Below are 7,175 nucleotides of genomic sequence, written 5' to 3'. Positions count from 1 at the left end.
AATCTGGCCTGCAGACCACAGCTACATTATCCATCAGAAGCACAGAGCCAGAATGCCACTTATAGGCATAACTCTTTAACCTTTGGTTGATTTTACAAGTACACAATTATAATATAGAACACAAGTGTTTTCCTAGATGTAACCATATTCTGAATCCTTTCTATCCATGAACATGTATGGTCTCACTCCTGGGATTCCAGGAAAGATGTTTGTACACTTTTTAGGCCAAAACCGACACAGAACTTTAATGTCATAATTTATTTATTAGGGCAATGTATACCCCATCTTCCTACCCTTAAGACTAAGAGCCCCGTGGCACAGAGTGGTAAACTGCAGTACTGCAGTCAAAAGCTCTGCTCATGACCTGAGTTCAATCCCAACGGAAGTCAGTTTCAGGGAGCCGGCTCAAGGTTGACTCAGCCTTCCATCCTTCCGAGGTCGGTAAAATGAGGACCAAGTAAAGTGTAGATGACTGGGGAAGGCAATGGCAAACCACCCCATAAACATAGTCTGCCTAGTAAACGTCGGGATGTGACGTCACCCCATGGGTCAGGAATGACCCGGTGCTTGCACAGAGGACTACCTTTACCTAAGTCTACCCACCCTTAAGAGATCTTCAGAATGGCTTACAGTAAATGAATAATGACATTCGCTTGCATCATAATTACAATTATTAACATTGGCACTTTCTTTCCTACATTCTCTTGCTCTTCAGTTAGCATTTCACCCATAATAATTTACAATACAGTAACTCCCAAGCCTTAGCTGTGTGCTTCTTAAGGACCTGAGATGTTAGACAGGAACAGAGGGGGTTTGTTTGGGCCTTATTTGAAGGTGTGTACACAGCCAGCTATTGATCCGAAAGCAAAATTGTCAGATATTGCATAATCAACCATATGAAGAGAAAGTATGACACAATTTCATTTACAAACATTTAGCAGTAAATACTTTTGAGGGGGAAAAGCCACAGTAATTCTTAGGTAACCAAACTGAATGTCAGTTATGTAACATCTCCGATGTTAATTTTTATGCAAGAGTTATTTCTCCCACTACTAGCATGTCTTATACAAAGAGATTAATTAAAATAGTCTTACTTTCACATTACACAATACAAAGAAATGCACAGCATAGTTGGTATGGGTACATGTTTGGCTGTAAGCTCCTTGGGGGCAGGGACCCAGCATTTTGTTTATGTAACCATGTAGAATTACCAACCTCTTCGTGTGCCCTGGACTTCTCCCACAATTACAACTGATCTCCAGACTACAGAGATCAATTCCCCTGGAGAAAATGGCTGCTCTGGAGGGTACAGTCTATGGCACTATACCCACTGAGGGCCCTCTGCCCCCCCTGGCTCCACCCCCAAATTTGGCAACCTTAGGATGCAGAAATAAACAAGCAAACAGTAAGGTGAGTTCTCATTAGAGCAGAGAGAATTATGATAGCATTATGATAGAGGGCAATCCCTAAGCAGAATTATATCCTTATGAGCTAGGATTGCCAGGTCCCCCTGGCCACCAACAGTGGGTAGGGATACCAGATCCAGGTTGGGAAAGTCCTAGAAATTTGGGGATTGAGCCTGGGGAGGACAAGGACGTCAGTGGGGTACAATGCCATAGAGTCCAAAGCATCCATTTTCTCCAGGGGAACTGCTCTCTGTAGTTTGGAGATAAGCTGTAATTCTGGGGGATCCTATAACAGGCTCTTGCTTTTATTGCATGTGTTAATATTGATAACTTCGTGGTAGTTGCTTTTATTATTTTATTGTGTTGTTTCTACTTCGTGAGCTACCTTGAGCAGATCTCTGGAAAGGTGGCATACATCTTTTCTAAATATATAAATAATACTAATACAAGTTTTTTTTATGTCTGATGTACATGTGGGCAGGGAGGTGAAAAATGAGGTGGTGGAACCCTACAACCCACCGAAAAACTGGAAAAGCCAAACAAGGGTTAACAAAAAAACGGTAGAGATAGGCAATACAATATAGGAAAAATAATATAAATATAGGGAAAACAAACCTACTATTTTAAAAACAGTAAGATATTAACATAATTAATATCTGTTAATTAAGGGATTTTCTAATGATTCTGCTCAAATGACCAATAGGTCTTAATCAAGACCACACCAAAGCACAATGGCCAAAATATTTAATGTCTTATTCCCCTTATTGTTTAAAATAGGCAGCCAATATATATATAAATTTTGAAATCTTTATAATTTCTGGTTTATTTGTTATTAAAAAAATTCAGAAAGGGTGAGTGCTTTCCATTACCAAATGACTCAGCCAGTCTCTGTCTATCAACCTTGAATAATGGACAATAAAAAAGGGCAGATCCTATTGAAAAAGGCAGACTAAAAATATCACAAATAACTAAATAAGGAGGAAATCTTGAGCCAGTGTGGTATAGTGGCTATATATTGTGTAACAGCTGCTAAAAGTATCTGACCAGAAGCGCAAATAGATATCCCACAGGTAGTTGGTAATAGTAAGAGTTGAGCTCATGAACATTCAAAGGTTCCTCTTCCAGAGTGGTGTAGTGGTTAAGAGCGGTGGTTTGGAGCAGTGGAGTCTGATCTGGAGAACCGGGTTTGATTCCCCACTCCTCCATGTGAGTGGCGGAGGCTAATTGGTGAACTGGATTTGTTTCCCCACTCCTACACACAAAGCCAGCTGGGTGACCTTGGGCAAGTCACACTCTGTCAGCCCCACCTACCTCACAGGGTGTCTGTTGTGGGGAGGGGAAGGGGAGGTAATTGTAAGCCGTTTTGATTCTCCCTTAAGTGGCAGAGAAAGTCAGCATATAAAAACTAACTCCTCCTCCTCCTCCTCCTTCTTCTTGATCCCATCTGGTCCAGCTCTTCCTCTTCCAGATCCCCAATGGTTCTGATTTTTGGTTCTTCTCTGTAAAGGACTGGCTGAAGAGGTTTGGCTTCCTATGAAGCAAAGGTCCAAAAACCCTCCCAGACAATCTGTTTCCTCCTGGTCCCAGACTGTACTATGGATGGTGGAGGAAGGAAGGCAGCCACCGTGCCAGAGATCTCCACCTTAAAGTGAAGGCTGGCAAACATGGTGTAGTGGTTAAGAGCAGTGGACTCTAATCTGGTGAACCTGGTTTGTTTCCCCACTCCTACACATGAAGACTGCTGGGTGACCTTGGACTAGTCATAGTTCCCTTAGAATTCTCCCAGCCCCACCTACCTCACAAGGTGTTGGTTGTGAGGAGGGGAAGGGAAGTCGATTGTAAGCCGCTTTGAGACTCCTTAAAGGTAGAGAAAAGCGGGGTGTAAAAAACAGCTGTTCTTCTTCTTCTACACAAGGAATGGTAAGCAACATTCAACATTGAATCAACACTGAAATGAAATAATACAGCTGTGAGTGATGGGAAATTATTTTGGGGAAAGAGACCATATGGAGATAATGACCCAAGATTGCCCTTGTCTTACTAGCTGGCTGAAGCCATATTTCTTGGCTGCTAGATACTCAACACAGCTCTGTTTTATCCAAATCAGCAGGGGCCATTACCCAAACCACTTCCTGTATGGGCCATATATGTCAGAGCATTCCTGCGTCCCATCCCACCCCTACAGACACACAAGATCTGGGGCTGAATTGTAATTGTTTCTGTCTGTTGTATACAGAACTCCCATTTTCGACATAGCAATTCCCAAGAAAAAAAATAAGGAAAACAAAGCACTTAACCAACAAGCAACTTTATTGTCCTAACAAGATACAGACTAGAAATTGACAATCAACCAGGAAAATGGAGATAGCAGTCAACTGTACTGTGGAACCCAAATAAAAACAATCAATTTACCCAATTCTAGTGTGTAGTTGTGTTTCTTTAATCTAACTTCTCAATTAAAGTTAGCTTTAAATCCAAATTATGTTCTTCCCTCTTGGCTTGTCTAAAGCAAACCCGCTCAGAGAGATGAGACAGGTGAGGGATGGACCAGAAGGTGCAGTGGGATGAATGGGAACAAATTTGATGAAATTGGGGGGGGGGGTGTCCCTGACAAGGTGCCGCTGCTCCCACTAGAACTCCCAACCTCCTTGTCCTCTGCCAGCTGTCCCAGAGCTTGAGCTTGAGAAGCATGCTGTGGGGCAGGGGGCGGGGGCGCTGGGTTGAGGAGATACACAAAGATGGCAGTGAAGAGATTGGTGGCAAGGGGCTTGATGCAGTACCTTTTCCAGGCAGATAATTCACATTGGGTAGCCGTGTTAGTCTGTTTGCAGTAGTCAAAAAGGGCAAGAGTCCAGTAGCACCTTAAAGACTAACAAAAATATTTTCTGGTAGGGTATCACTTCTTCAGAAAGCTCATACCCTACCAGAAAATATTTTTGTTAGTCTTTAAGGTGCTACTGGACTCTTGCCCTTTTCCAGGCAGGTAGAGGGCAGTGAAGCAACGCAGGGGCAAGAGGTTGGGCTGTGGAAGGAACAGCCCCAAGACAGAACCCTGGTGCCCTCACGCCTCTTTCTATCCTCCTCTGGTTTCCCCATGGCATGCTGAACAGCTCCCACCTACTCTCCAGCCTTTCCTCCTCCTTTCAGCTACTACATTGCGGTTACTAGTTACCAAGAAAGAGGGGGAGATGGGAATGTGAGAAGCTGGGGAGGAGGAAAGAAAAGGATGGAAAGGGCAGGAGCCTCCGTTAGGGAGGGCTGGCCTGGGACCCACTTTCAGAGGCTTCATGGCTCCCTTCTGGGTCCCCTCTAGGGTTGCCAACCTCCAGGTACTGCTAGAATTACTGAGATATAATGGACAACACACAAGTGTGACAAAGTGTAACAAGTGTACAAATTAACATATAACAAACACACAATATAATACAAAACTCTTTCAAAGCCCAAGGTACAAAATGCTAGTTTAAGAGCCAAGCATCAAGGAATTCTTCATATAGAAGTTATTGGGAAGACAATCGTTTCTGTATTCTTCATCAGTTCCATTTAGTTCAAGTTTCTCTTGTATGCACATAAGGTTATCCAATTTAAATACAGTCTCTTTCTCAAACTGATAGATCAAGCTGATCTTCCTGCTATTGTATCAGTGGCCATACGTTGAAGATGCCATTTCTTACTCTGCTGGTTACAGTATTGAATTTTATTGGGGTGTCTTCCCATCTTCTAGGGAGGACATGATACATGTCCCTAGTATTTATCACAAGTTGTTGGCAATCCAGAAAATGGATATAGAATGAGAATCCAGAACTCTGCACAAATAATGAAGGAAATAATCAAATACAGTTCACCCTTACGGAAACGAAGTTGTATTTGGCTATTTTAGTAGCTTTAACATATATATCCATTATGTAAAAATACACAAAAGTGTAGAATGATCAACAAAGATACTGGCCTGTATCCATCCAACCATGCCATCAAGCAAAGTTTGACATCTTCCTCCAGCATAAGGAGACTTCCTCCAACTAATTTAGCTCATCCTCCAATGGAAGAGCCATAAGTTGGAGGCAGTCTTCTCCAGGCTAGAGGAACTTTCTTCAGGTTGTTGGGAAGTGCTAATTCTGCTTCCAGTCCTGTGCGAGAATCAGAGTAGCAAGAACCGCAAGCAAATGTAGCCTGCATTTAAACTGAGAAATAGGGCATAATTGTGGAGACAGCTGTTAAATTAGATATGAGAACTTCAAGATCAAAGTTAGTGGACCCTTTTGACTTGTTAAGCATCTAACCTTTCCAAGTTTCCTAATACTCTGCTATATAATGTAGTACGTCTCCTAAACCAAAATCCACATGTATTGTTGGGGATATTCTAATTTAAACAGCGCCTGCTCAAGTGTAGCATGCATTTTCATCGCCCCAAGGCAAGTACTTGCAGATGGAGAAATACCTTCATCCTGGCAGGATAAACATAGGATTGTGAAACCTGCACGTTACCTCCAATCAAGCTTATCCAAGCAGTTGTATACTTTCCAATTATCTACCCAGCAATCAGTGACTGATGAAGGTAGCTGTCGATTTGAATTCCAGAAAGCACAGCAACATTTGTTTTGGTGTTTAAAAACCACAGCATTCCATCAGACAAGAACTTCTGCAATTTCCTGCTGCCGGCTTGCTAAACCGCCTGGTGGTTGCTTCGGCACTAAACCTGCATCCGTTACAGAGCCTTTCATCACATCCCCTGTTTAACGCTTGCCACATGATCTATGCTGCTGCTAGAATCTGACACCAGACACGTAAGGTCATAGCACTGCCCCCCCCCATTTTAATTAACCTAGAATAATTTATTTCTGTATTAACATCCTGGTAGTGTTATCATAAATTTGAATTCCCATTTCATCTGCAAATAGCCATTACAAGGATGGGGGAAAGTCAGCGCTTTTGCTATTAATAATAGGGTTGCCAGTTCCAGGTTGGGAAATACATGGAGATTTTGGGGAGGGTGGAGCCTCAGGAGGGTGTAGTTTGGGGATGGGAGGGACTTCAGTGGGGTATGATGCCATAGAGTCCACCTTCCAAAGCAGCCATTTTCTCCAGGTGAACTGATCTCTTTTGCCTGGAGATCAGTTGTAATAGCAGGAGATCTCCAGCCATCACCTGGAGGTTGGCAACCCTAATTACTAAAAACCTTTGGCCTTTGAGCATGACAGAAAAATGTGTTTATTTATGATTTAGGGCAGGGCCAGCATCAACACTCCTTGAGGTGGGGCAGCTGCAGGGGTCTGGAACTTCAGTGGGGCCTGTTGAGGGTTGTCAGGTCCCTCTTCACTAGTGGTGTAGGGTTGCCAACCTCCAGGTAGTAAAGCAAATCCAACACAGAAGGGAATGCAATGACCATGAATTAGCAATATAATCTTCACTTTTCAGTACACATCAATTATAATTTAACTTTTCAGTACACATCAAAGAATCTATTCATATCCACAACATTTAGTCATTCCATTTTAACAGCTGGAAATAATGAAACAATATAGTCCCTTATTCCACAGGGGGTATGCTGATATGTGAAGAAGAAAATCATTCAGTCTCTTATTCCATAGGGGGTGCTTTGTTGCATGTAGAAGGAAGACAGATTTCTCGAGTCACACTGTTTCGATGTCCTTCGTGTGGAGGAGTGATTCCACTCCTCCACATGAGCGGCAGAGGCTAATCTGGTGAATTGGGTTTGTTTCCACACTCCTGAAGCCAGCTGGGTGACCTTGGGCTAGTCACACTATGTCT

The sequence above is a fragment of the Euleptes europaea genome, chromosome 11 (assembly GCF_029931775.1).
Source record: "Euleptes europaea isolate rEulEur1 chromosome 11, rEulEur1.hap1, whole genome shotgun sequence".
Classification (NCBI taxonomy): Eukaryota; Metazoa; Chordata; class Lepidosauria; order Squamata; family Sphaerodactylidae; genus Euleptes; species Euleptes europaea.
Note: the sequence above shows the minus strand (reverse complement) of the source record.